Source organism: Lactuca sativa, chromosome 4, assembly GCF_002870075.4.
Source record: "Lactuca sativa cultivar Salinas chromosome 4, Lsat_Salinas_v11, whole genome shotgun sequence".
NCBI classification, from domain to species: Eukaryota; Viridiplantae; Streptophyta; class Magnoliopsida; order Asterales; family Asteraceae; genus Lactuca; species Lactuca sativa.
Genome location: NC_056626.2, coordinates 204,020,128 through 204,034,652, shown reverse-complemented (window position 1 = coordinate 204,034,652; position 14,525 = coordinate 204,020,128).

Here is a 14,525-nt window from a genome sequence, read left to right as displayed (position 1 = left end):
GCTAATCCCAATGTCCACATCAAGATCCATCAAGTGAGGAACAACCAGGTAGGATCATATCAGAGGTAGGGTCCATTTAGTATAAATAGTATATTGTTCCAAAATCCCACTTTAAACACTTCACTAGATTCAGCCTAGACATCATTCCCGTAAGTCAATTAATCAATATAATAATTTGGAATCACGATAAATCTTATTTATAGGTTCATAACAACGACTATGAACTTAAATATAATTTATGATTGAAAGAAAATAAGTGTAGCTTAACTAACAAAAAATTTAGCGAAAATTCGAAAATTGCACTGGTGAAATTCCGAATTGAGAGCTTTTATTTTTGGGCTATCAAGGACTCCAGAGGCTCGCTAGAATATCCTAATCTGCTAAAGAATTTCAAGTTTTTTTGTAGATGATATCTAGAGGAATTGCTCTAGTGGTGTGCGAGAACTGAATGGAGGTTGCTTGCTATTTTTTGGCTAAAATTCCCATCTGCACGTCACAACATTGGAGGTACATGTCGCACCCTTCTGGCATAATGTCCCTCTTTCCTTGTGACACTTGTAATGCTCATACTAGTTATATGTGTCCCTCTTCTAGAAGTGTGCACCGCGTCTTTGTGCGCGTGGTGTAAAACATGAATCTTGTTAATTCTATAATTTCTTCAAACGAGCTCCGTTTTTGAAGTTGTTTATATCAACATGTAGCTATCAACGAGATCTACAAGTTTTGTTTAGACTTTGTCAGCTAATTACCACTTTATTTTTAAATTGATATTTTTAACAGGCTTGGATTGTTAAAGTCCGTATGAAAATCATAACTCTCTGATAGGATATGCATTCTTGACTGTCTTTAAATCAACTTATAGTTATTAAAGAGGTCTTCAACTTTCGTTTTGATTGTTTTGGATAACAATCAACCAATTTCTATTTTGGTTTCTGTGTCGCGCACTGTTGCGCTGAAACTTCGAAAAATAATAATTTATTCATATGAAGTCAGATTTGGATGTTCTCCATATGCATGCTCTCGATTTTATGATTACTATGACTTTTGTTTAGATTATTTATCCTAAATAATCTTTTACAAAAACCAGTTATTTATCACCATGATGAATAAATGTCTTATTTTTCTTTAATCATCTAGCTCTATCTTGCAGGCGTTACAGACTAATTCAAGCCTCTAACAGTCTTAGAACCACTACCTATGATGCGTATAATTTGAGTGGGTCAAGTTGTGAAACCTGGTGAGATACATAGGATTTTCAATCCCACATTATTATTATGATCATAATCCATAATCAATAAACCTGAAAAACCGAATGTTACCAAAAACTACATATATATATATATATATATATATATATATATATATATATATATATATATATATATACTGTAATGAAGATGTTTATAAAACATTATACCTTTCCATAGCCCGCCCATTTGATTCTCACTAATCATAAGCAACGATCATCTGGAAGAATCACATTACCTAAAGAATTGTTAGTTTAACTACATAGCTAGGGGATTAATTGGCCAATGTAAATCATAAAAAGGCATCTATAAGGGGGATGTAGTACTTGAATGAACACACAATCCATACTCCGAAATAATATGATTCATTAACCATACAGGTAATGAGCCTGCTAGTGTTTCACCAAACTATCTAGAATGATTAGTGGTCGTCACTTTACTATAACAATGACTTATACGAATTCCACTGCACAAAAATAGAACACTCCACACCTTTCCAAGTTCACACACACTCAAAAATGTGACTAACCAATATCCAACTTATCAGGTAACTCTAGTATGTAACCCATACCCCAACACATGATAATGCCATTGAACATAACTCTACTTTCTGCTCCAATCTCACAGACATCCCTTCTATGATTATTACCAATTCATTCAACATACTTTGAATAAAACGTTTCTTATAAGTTGTAGTTTATAACTAGACAAAACAGTCATATATATAGTCAACTCTCAACAAAAATTTCCTATAAACGGAATATCAATGTGAAACAAGGTATGACTAAGCACTAATTCAACTTATGTGAAATTTAGCATCGTTTATAAATCTTACTTCATCACTGGACAAGATTATGATGCACGTAGTTAACTTCCAAAACCGTTTTCCTATTTTATGAAGTACTATCCATCGTACCAGTCTTTATGTTCAGCACAAAATTCAATCAGACTATACGATATACCTTAAATCCTTTTAAGTAATAATACTTTTAATAAGTTTGTCTCGTGGTATAACCAAAAATACTTTTAGTACTTATTTATTTATATATGGCTCGCACATAGTGTTATGTAGTATTATCAAATATACAATTGACACGTATTCAAGATAACATGTATTTAATTCACATATAAAGTATAATATCAAGAAAGAATATAAATAAAAAACTTTGAATATATATTTAATCCTTTAAGTATTCAATAATTATGTTTAATTGTGCTCATGAAAGCAACTATACACTCACTTGATTAAGGTTGGATATTCATAGTTAGGTCAACTCTTAACCTAACACTTCATATTTTCTCTTTTAAACAACTTAAATATGAATGTTACTACCTCTCCGTATTTTGACTGGAATCACTGATAAATCTTATTAAATAGGTTCATAATAATGACTATGAACATAAATATAAGTTACACTTAAAACGTAGTAAATGCAACTTAGCTTACAAATTTTTTTGCCAAAAGTTTGAAAAGTCACAGCCAAGACTCTGGCATCGAATACTTCTTTCCGTAGGGCTTTTATCGTTGTAGCGCCTCATTACGAAAACTTTGAAACTTCAAAAAGTTTGATTTCTAGAGAGAGAAACCCAAATTGTAATGTTTATGAAATGTGAGAGAGGAGGGGTATTTGATTGTTATTTATAGGCTGCAGAAGGGTAGGGCACGTCTCGCTTTTGCCTTAACCGCACCGTGCCTCAGTGTAGATGGCAAGGATTTACTCCTGCTATGACAGGTGTCCATTGTTGGTTGGTTTTGCGTAGACTTTAGCAGGTAAATCTTGTAATCTTCGAAAAATCATATATATTGCATATAAGCTTCGATTTCAATCTTCTTTATATACCCGATTTCATATGGACGAGTACTATAACTTTTTTTATACTTCTTCAGCTAATTCACCTTCTATTGTTATTTTATAGTCTATAAGAAAAATATTGTAAAAGATTTTGAAAAATTCATATCTCATTCATACAAGCTCCATGTTGGATGTTCTCTATGTCGACATATTTGAATTTATGTGGACATTAACTTTCATTTAGATTGTTTTATGTCAACATCAACCAATCTTCGTTTCACTTTTTATGACACACATTGTTGTATCGGCTTGAACACGAAACTTCAAAAAATCACAACTTCCTCATACAAAGTCAGATTTAGACGTTCTTTATACTAATGGGATCATCACGATTACTAAAACTTTCTTTCAGATTATTTATCCTAAATAAGCTTTCATTAAAAATGTTATTTTATCGCTTCAACAATAAATTTATATTAAGATTTTCTACAAATATTATATATACTCATAATATTTATCCACATAACAAGTATACAGTAAATAGATATTTATATAGCCTGTAATGCATACAACGAAAATTATCATATTCGATTATTTTATTTATTTAATAAAATGAATGGTGGTAACTAAAATCTATTAAACGTTTAGCCCTAAATTAAAGGAGTTACAATTCTCCCAGGATGATTTCGTCCCCAAAATGGCACACTCAGTGAATAAGTGTGATCCCTGCGACTCGGTTTTAGTTTCTTATGTAAGAACTATCTCTATACTACCCCCTACAATACCAACTCAAAATAATATTTTATGTTCCTTTACGACGGATTATCAACCTTTCAACCTAGTTTTATTATTGAAACATTCACTATGCTGTTTAAAGTTTCACTATAAATAGGCGTCTTTATTACACTGAATTCGCCAGACAAATATTTCTATAAGGGTTTAAATAACAAAGTTCACAAATATTACCAATTTGTGTCCCCTTTGGGTTTCAACTTTTTCGGACTACAATAGTTTCCACATTATAACAAACATAGTATTTTTTAGATAAAGTTTATGAATATAAGTATAAGCTATGCTTAAAACATAGTAAGCAAAACTTAACTTATGTAACACCGTAAAATTTAAGACAATTTTTCACATTTTAAAAAGACATTTCCAAACACATTCATTAATAAAATCTCACTGTATCACATCATGTTCACAAAACATTTCCCAAGATCAAATCATAATAAACTCCGTGGATGTGTGTACAGATCATACCGGCGCCTTCCCGCGATCATCACTGGTACCTGAAACACATAACACATAACACTGTAAGTGTAAAGCTTAATGAGTTCTCCAAAATACCACACATAACACATATTAGCCACTCGAGGCTATAACTCTGTGGGCCCTTGGGCCCTTACTCTGTAGACCCTCTGGTCCTAACTCTGTGAACCTTCCGGTTCTAACTCTAATATACACATGGCATAAATCACATAGAAATAATGCAGTGCAACACATCACATAAATAACATACTATAACTCTGTCACATAACTCTAATTACCACTCAAGGTAAAGTATAGTGAGAAGACTCACCTCAGATGTTTCGGTAAATCCCTGACTCGGTAGCAGTATAGTCTAGCCTCCGCCTAATCACATAAAGTAAGATACGCTCATAAGTATAACTCTCGAGACTAGACCCATTCCTCTCTTAGCATCCTCAGATGGGTAAAAGACCATTTTACCCCTCTTTTGGCACAAAGGCCCCATTGTTGACCAAACCCTAGAAGTCAACAAAAGTCAATGGTCAAACTTTAATCCGACTCGTCGAGTGCACTTGGGTGACTCGATGAGTCTACATGTGTCCACTAACTCTCTAGTCTCGCTTGGCATGTCGAGTCCCTCCCCTTACTCGACGAGTCACACCTGGCATGAATCACGGGGCCACCATGACTCAACTTGCCAAGTCTCGAGATCAACTAGGCGAGTTCCGCCTTGAACTCGAGTCCTCTAATCCCCCTTTGACTCACTGAGTTATTCCCCCAACTTAGCAAGTCTACTCACTGAGTGATTTACGGGAAACCCTAGACCTACTCGCCGAGTCTGCCCTTGGACTCGGCGAGTTCATGCCATGCACATACTTAATTGACCTCCTAAGGTCAGATCTGTTCCTTTGATCCATAGATCTAACCTTCCCAAGCCTGATAAACACGTAAAGCTCCAATCTTGACACTTATGGGACGTCTAGGAGGTTTCACTTGGTGATTTAGCCCCAAAAATAACATCCTAAGATCAAGACCTCCATAGCTCAACATAATACAACCTGCGATAAGCTCTTTAGACCACTATGGGTCCAGATCCGAAGTCCCAACACAAATAGGGGCCATATTCTCACAATTTCATCCATTAAAGGACATGAAAACTTTACATCTATGGATTCCTTCAACAAAACAGATAAAGGGGTAATATAGTACCTCAAAGATGAAGTCTTTTGCTTGAAATCCACAGATGCACCACCTCCTTGGTCTCCTCTAAGCTGGAAGCACTTCGTTCTTGCAAGAATCAACCACAAAGATCAAGAAATAGCTCTTTTCCTCTCACGATCGCTCTAGCTCTTTTAGGGTTTCTCTCTGGGGTTTTGGTAGCCGCAAATGACGGCCCTAAGGGCCTTTCAACAGGTCCCAAACCCGGGAAATTAGGGTTTCATTAAACAGCATGGAATTGTCGTGTCCATTCATGAACCCGGATGAGAATCCGCGACCCTACTCGACGAGTCTAAGCACCAACTCGCCGAGTCTCCCACAAAATATCCAAAAATAATATTTAAATAATGTACCTGAAAATCCGGATGTTACAATTTGTAACAAATCGTTATTTCAAACTTATGTAATAGTGTAGGTCAAATTGTACTTCTTTTTAATTAAATAAAGAGAAATTTTGGCATACTATGTATATTTACATAATTGACCCTCAAAAATAAATTATTAAATAATCTCAATTGGGTTAAACCAAGTGATAGAGATTGTAACAATGTTTCCAAAAATATAAAGAACACTAAAATCCGAGTTATAACGAAGAAGTTACGACCAATCGAAAATCCGTGACAAAACCGGCAAAACTGTAAAAACTAAATTCTTGATAAAAGGCTTTCTAGCCTTAACAATATAAATGAAAGTGATAGTTTATGTTAAACCGAGAACTTTCATAAAAAGAACGCCAAAATCTGACTTCGTATGAGGAAGTTATGATTTTTCGAAGTTTCAGTATAGCAGTGTACAACTAAAAACTCGAAATAAAGATCGAGTGGTTTTTAGCCGACACAACCTAAACGAGAGTTGAAGGTCTCGTCATTAGTAGTACAACGATAAAAAGACAGACAAAAATGGACGTCGTATGAAAAAGTTATGAATTTATAACGGATTCACGTCCCGGTCTGTTTAAAATAATAATATAAAAAATAAGTCAAAATTTGCCGAAGAAGTCTAAACGAAAGTCGTAGAGTATAATTTTAGCTACGCGTGCATATAAATAACGTCAAAAGCGGAGTTCGTATGCAAAAGTTATGAATTTTACAAGTTTTGGCAAAAAAATAAAGAAAAATAGAAATACCCGGGCAAATTCGCATGAACAGTCCCGCCACGTCACCCATCGCATGCGAGCCTCCACGTGTCGGCTGCTGAGTGGACCGAAGTCTCGCGTGTCACCTCCTGATTCGGCCACCTCTGCGGTCCAATCCTACTCGGACAGCCTCGCATGAAGACACCCCGGAGATGCTCCTCGCACGCGCCTCGCACCATCCTCGGACACCCCTTCGCACGTGGCTTCTTCGCATTGGACCGTGGGCTAGACCAATCCGAGCCGACCACCTCCGAACCGAAGCTGTTTCCCTTCGCAGAATGTCAGCCTCGCATAGCCTCGCACAAGCTTCGGATCTGAGGCTTCGGCCTATATAAGGCATGTGAGGGTTTCCGGATTTTTTACACTTTTCACCCCAAATTTTACTCTCTTTCACTTTTTCCACACCCTTAAGCTTATATACAACCCTTAAAGCCCCGATATCAAGAGTCGAGCCTGAAGTAAGCCGTGAAGTCCTGAAATTCTCGAGAATTCATCCTCTCTCCTGTCGAAACTCTGCCCGATTTGAGCCGGTTTCTCGACAAATAAACTCATTTTCGTGAAACGAAACCCTGTTCGAATTACCACCTATCAAGTGAGTTCATACCCCCGTATTTTCATAATTTCTACTGTTTTAAGGGGGGAAATACAAGTATAACACAACAACTTTGTGTTATAAATAAATGATTTCAAATCACGATAAAATGATTTTAAAGCATCGAAAATACTTCAAATTTTGAACTCTTTTATAAACTTATATTTTTCCCAAATATACATATTTGTATATATAATTTAATAAAAATAAGATTTAAAAGGCTTAGGACTAATAATTCATTCTAGGTCCTTTTCCTTGTTTGGATGTGGACTTATAGTACCAGTTATTTGTCCGAAGGTCGTTCAAATTTTACTTATATTTTAAATTGTATATGTATATAAAATTAAAAGTTATTTCATCAGTTTAATCACCCTTTGTAACATGTTGAGCAAAGGATTACATGCAAAAATAGTTAGTTACCAATTCATAAAGTACATATAAATTATAATAGGTATAATTTATGATACATAGAGCGATAATTCATATGAATACGTTGTTTTACATGCAACAAGGGTTTTAATTCAAAACAAATCAATGGTTTACACTTATCAAATACATGTTCGGGATACTAAGTCAAGAACATACTGTCAATCATTTATTTCAGAATGATTGGGTTTTCATAACTAATATACATGTAACGTTTATATGCTTTTTATGAGACATTCAATTCAGGTTGTTTAGATTCAGTTTAGACAACCAAGGTAAAGCCCTGACATTATAACCAGAATCTCCAGTCCGGGGATCGAAACAAGTTGTGTGTAGATCTATATCGGGATTGACAACCCCGCACTCAGGCTGCTAGCTACAGTCAGGCATACACGCCAATGAGTGGCAATTGTTATCAACATTTTAAGCACTCACAAGGCGTTTGTTTCAGGCGTTCATGTCTTAGTATGGTTATAATAACTCATTAAAAAGATATTAACAACATGTTAGTGTATAAACAACTAAACGTAAGTATATCTTCAAAGTACCAGTTTACAAAATGCAAAGTACAATGCTATACTATAGTTTTCAATAACAGCTGGTGAAGCCAAGCACACTCTCAAATACAAGTTTTACAAATACAATGGTTTACAAATAAGACGGTTTTATGGGAATAAAACTACTTTTCACATACCACAGAAAATATCGGATTTTCTAGAAGTGTTTTCATATTCAAAATACAAATACACCCATTCAAACATAAAGACTTATGTACTCACTCAACTTATTGTTGATACTCTCTTTTCAAATTACTTGTATTATCAGGGAAATAATAACAGGTACTCCCCGAGCTTTTTGAGAAGATGGAGCCAGTAGGAGTCTTATCTTCTTCTTTTTGTATAACTATTTTGGTTTCAATATACAATGATTGAACATATGTAAACATTATACTTTTAAATACAATGGTTGTTTGTGCTTTGATTACTATGATACATGTGTTGTGATACTACAAATGAAGTCCTCCACCCCCGTACGTTTCCACCGTCTGGTTTGGGGGTGTGACACAATTCTCCCACACTAGAATCAGACTTCGTCCTCGAAGTCTTACTCTACAAATAGCTCTGAGTACTGCTCACGCATCTCACACTCCGTCTCCCAAGTCAGCTCGTACCCTTTTCGATGCTGCCACTCGACCTGCACCAGAGGCACTTCCTTGTTTCTCAGAACCTTGATCTTCAGATCCCTAATCGCAACCGGTTTCTCAATATAGTTCAGGCTTTCCTTCACTTGAATATCCTCTAATGGTACCACAGCTGACTCGTCGACAATACACTTTCTCAGCTGCGACACGTGGAAGGTGTCATGAATCTGACCCAACTCTGCAGGTAGCTCCAAACGGTAGGCTACCATTCCTACTCTCGTGATCACCCTGAAAGGACCAATATATTGGGGTCCCAACTTGCCCCTCTTCTTGAATCGGATCACTCCTTCCCAAGGAGAGACCTTCAGGAGCACGAAGTCGCCGACCTGAAACTCGAGCTCGGACTGTCGTCTATCCGCATAACTCTTCTGATGGCTTTAGGCCGTCAGTAACCTCTATCTGACCTGCTGAATCTGCTCGGTCGTCTGAAGCACAATCTCGGTACTACCCATCACATGTTTCCCTACCTCTCCCCAGCAAATGGGGCTCCGACACCTCCTCCCATACAACAGCTCAAAGGGTGGCATACCAATGCTCGAATGATGGTTGTTGTTATAGGAAAACTCAGCCAAGGGTAAGTACGTGTCTTAACTTCCTCCGAAGTCTAATACACATGCACGAAGCATGTCCTCGAGCGTCTGAATCATCCGCTCAATCTGCCCATCAGTCTGTGGGTGGTATGCGGTACTAAAATGCAGCCTCGTACCCAATTCCTCATGAAATTTCTTCCAGAACCTGGAAGTGAAACGCACATCTCGATCTAAAACAATCGAGACCGGTACTCAGTGCCGCGATACCACCTCTCTCACGTACAACTCTTCTAGCCTCTCTGCAGAAAAGCTCTCGCTAATAGCAAGGAAGTGAGCGCTCTTCATCAACCTGTCCACAATCACCCAAATTTCATCGACGCCCCTCGTAGTGCTCGGCAATTTGGTGATAAAATCCATAGTAATCTGTTCCCACTTCCACTCGGGAACCTCTAATAGCTGTAACTTACCATGCGGTCTCTGGTGCTTGGCCTTAACCCTACGACAGGTTAGGCACCTCTCAACGAACCATGCGATGTCCCTCTTTATACATGGCCACCAATACTCCCTCTTCAGGTCCAAATACATCTTAGTGGCCCCGAGATGGATCGAGAACTTCGATCGATGTGCATCTTCCATCAAAATGGTACGCGTCCCGCCTACAAACGGTACCCAAATCCGACCTTGAAATATCATAAGTCCCCGGCTATAGGTAACGAACTCCGATACCTGCCCGATAACTCGCTCCCTCTTCTTGTTTTTTGGTCTCATGGCCTCAGCCTGGGCTCATCGGATGGTCTCCAACACCGGAGTCATCACGGTCAATCTCATGCAAACGTCCCGCATCGGGACGCTTTCTGCCCTACGGCTCAGGGCATCGGCTACCACGTTAGCCTTACCCGGGTGGTACAACATCTTGAAATCGTAATCCTTTACCACGTCCAACCATCTCGTCTGTCGCATATTCAGGTTGGGCTGATCCATCAAGTACTTCAGACTCTTGTGATATACGTATATGGTACACCGGACCCCATACAGATAGTGGTGCCAGATCTTGAGGGCGAACACTACTGCTCCCAACTCTAGATCGTGGGTGGGATACCTCGTCTCATAAGGCTTTAGCTGCCTCGATGCATATGCTATCATGTTCCCCCTATGCATAAGCACCGCTCTCCCAACCCTGATATCGACGCGTCACAATACACCACGAAATCCTCCATTCCCTCCGGAAGGGCTAACATCGGGGCTTCGCATAGTCTCTGCCGAAGTGTCTCGAAGGAGGCCTGCTGCTCTGGGCCCCATGAAAAAGCAACACCCTTCTGGGTCAACTTGGTGAGTGGTACGACGATATTGGATAAATCCCTGATAAATCTCCGATAGTAACTAGCCAACCCTAGGAAACTCCTGATCTCGGTAGGTGACCTCGGCACCTCCCAACTCATCACTGTCTCAATCTTGGCTGGATCGACCAATATCCCTTTATGGTTAACGAGGTGCCCAAGGAACTGGACCTCCCGTAACCAGAAATCACACTTGGAGAATTTGGCATAAAGCCTCTCCGATCTCAAAACTCCGAGGATTTCTCTCAAATGTTCCTTGTGCTGCTCTCTGGATCTCAAATACACCAATATGTCGTCAATGAACACGATCACCGAGCGATCCAACATCGGCCTGCACACTCTGTTCATGAGATCCATGAAGACCGCTGGTGCAATGGTGAGCCCGAAAGGCATCACCACGAACTCGTAATGCATGCAACGAGTCCTGAACGTTGTCTTCTGGATGTCCTCAACTCGCACACTCAACTGATGATATCTAGACCTCAAATTGATCTTGGAGAACCAGGATGCTCCCTGCAACTGATCGAACAAATCGTCGATCCTCAGCAACGGGTAACAGTTCTTGACCGTCAGCTTGTTCAATTCCCTGTAATCAATACACATCCGGTGTGGGCCATCCTTTTTCTTAACAAAAAGGATAGGTGCTCCTCACGGCTTTTAAAACAAGATAAAACAATGTTTACCAAAGCATTTCATAAAAGAAATATATTTTGCATTATATAATCAAAACTCGGGGTGTCATGTTCCGATACAGACCAATAAGCATAAACGATAACATTACAAGTCATTCAACAAATATATACATATACAGACTTGTAAACAAAACAACTGATGGTTCATCCATCTTATGCCCTCGCGCCACTTCCTGTAGTACAAATAAAACTGAGTGGGTCAGGCTTGGGAGCCTGGTGAGCATATAGGGTTTTTAACCCACAATAAATAATCATATTTAATTTTCACCAACCAACAATAACCCAATTACCCATTCCCATTATTCTCACTTTATGTCCCTAAGACAACTAACATAAGGGACCTAGTCTAAGAATATTTCATCGGGGCGACAACACATGCTTCGGGGGTACCTCAGCAATATAAGTCAAATAAGGCAACCATGAGGGGGATGGAGTATAGCGAATGAACACCCAAGTTCATTAACACCTATAGGTGGCGAACCTGCTAATGTTTCCACAAGACTGTCTAGAATAGCCCGTGGTCGTCATCTAAACTCCGCTAGATGACTAAATCAAACAACAACGATGCCTCTCATCTGTTTATTACACACCAACTATCTACCCATGTTCTACCCAACATATTAGTAGATAAAAATATACATTTTTATACATAGATAAAAACCTGTATAGCATGCTTTGATCAACACATATTTCACATAACAAATGAGGCACACACACATAACACATATTTCATAGAGAATAACTCAGATCTATGAGATAGAAGAGAGTGAATATACATTCACACATATAACAACAAAATATATACACATAGCGCGTATTTTATATAAAATACTTTATAATAATGTGTTGGAAGAAGGTAACTACACACTCACACCTATAAACGACAATATATTTAATACACTCGAACCAAACTTGTATTATTATCGTGTTTATGAAAGGTAGTATACACTCACTTGATCAGAAGATGATCGGACAACACTACGACTTGCAGAAGTAGTAATCCTCAGCAGATCTGGAAGATCTCTTCAAAAATCAAACTTCTCGCGGGCAGAGCTTCGGCTCGGGAACCGCACTTCTCGAGATCTTCAGGATCTCGGGACTTGCCTTGGGGCTTGAGTATGATACCGGGGCTTCAGGATATTTCTGGCACGCAAAACGATGCAAAACGGGAGAGAGAAGAGAGAAAATGAACAAAACTCTCGGCTGCCCTCGCAAGCCTTTTATAGAGGCTGGAGCCTCGGAGTACGCGGGGCGTACTGCAGTATGCAACGCGTACTGCTTCCGAAATCGTCACTACATGCGTCATCCGAAATGTCGACACTCTTCGGAGTATGCGGGGCGTACTCGCGTACGCGGGGCGTACGTCGGATTGGACCAGTGACTCGTCTTTGGATAATGCTTCCGAATTTCCATTTAAATTTAATTACAAAATATTTAATAAACTTCGGAAATTCATATCTTCTTCATACGAACTCCGTTTTCGACGTTCTTTATATCCACACGAAGGTGAGACTACGCTCTACGACTTTCGTTTAGACTCCGTTGGCTAATTTCGACTTTATTTTTATTATATTTTTTTAATAGGCCGTGACAGAAAAACTTCGTTATAAATTCATAACTTCTTCGTTTGACGTCCGTTCTCGCCTAACTTTTTATCGCTTCGATACCAACAATGAGATCTTCAATTCTCGTTTAGATTGCTTCGGCTAAAAACCGCTCGATCTCAAATCGAGTATTTCGGGCTGCACACCGCTAAGCTGAAACTTCGATAAATCATAACTTCCTCATACGAAGTCAGATTTGGGCGTTCTATATATATTCGGAAACCTCGTTTCCACTACCACAACATTATTCAAAGATATTAAGTTTATTTTACACTTAAATTTTGACGCTTATTTTTATTCTTAATTAATCAAACCACATAATTAAGGAACTAAGCACCAAAACACATAATACTCAAATAATACAATCTTATTATTTCAAAACGGGTTACAAAGGTTAACCTAGACTATTACATTGCTAAAAATGGCAAGCCCGGAAACACAGGCGTTACAATTATCTCCACCTTAGAATGATTCCGTCCCCAGAATCACACATCAACAAACAAATGCGGATAGCGACTCAACATGTCACTCTCCGTCTCCCAGGTGAGATTCGGCCCATTCGTGTGTTTCCATCGGACAAGCACTAACCCAACCATTTTGCGTCGCAACTTCTTAGTCTTTCGGTCGACGATTGCCTCTGATTCTTCAATCAACCTTTTGTTCTCATCAATTCTCAATTCAGAAATTGGTATTATATCGGGAACTTCTCCCGTGAACTTCCTCAAATAACACACATGAAAAATGTTGTGAATTCCATTCAGTTCCTCGAGTAATTCAAGCTTGTAAGCTTGGTTCCCAATCCTCTGAAGAACTTTAAACGGTCCAATAAACCTTGGACTCAACTTTCCCCTTTTACCAAATCTTATAAGTCCCTTCCACGGCGAGACTTTAAGCAAAACCGAATCTCCAATTTCAAAAGTCATCGGTCTTCGCTTCTTGTCAGCATAGCTCTTTTGACGATCTTGAGCTGCTAACATTTTTTCCCTAATTATTTTCAACTTTTCAGCAGGTTGATGAACCATCTCTAGCCCCATAAACTGCTTTTCCCCAGCCTCAAGCCAACAAGACGGCGTACGACACTTCTTCCATACAAAGCTTGATAAAGTGCCATCTTTATGCTCGAGTGGAAACTATTATTATAGGAAAATTCTACCAAAGGTAAATGTTCATCCCAAATACCTAGGAATTCCAAGGTACATGCTCTCAGCATATCTTCAAGTGTTTGTATTGTTCTTTCACTCTGACCATCAGTCTGCGGATGGTAAGCTGTACTTAAACATAACTTGGTACCCATTTCCTCTTGTAGACTTTTCCAAAACCTTGAGGTGAAACGGCTATCACGATCCGATACAATCGTTAACGGAACACCGTGAAGCCTCACAATTTCCTTCACGTAAGAATTCACAAGCTTTTCCATAGACCATTTCTCCTTGGCTGCTATGAAATGCGCACTCTTAGTGATTCGATCCACGACCACCCAAATCATGTCGTGACCATTCTTT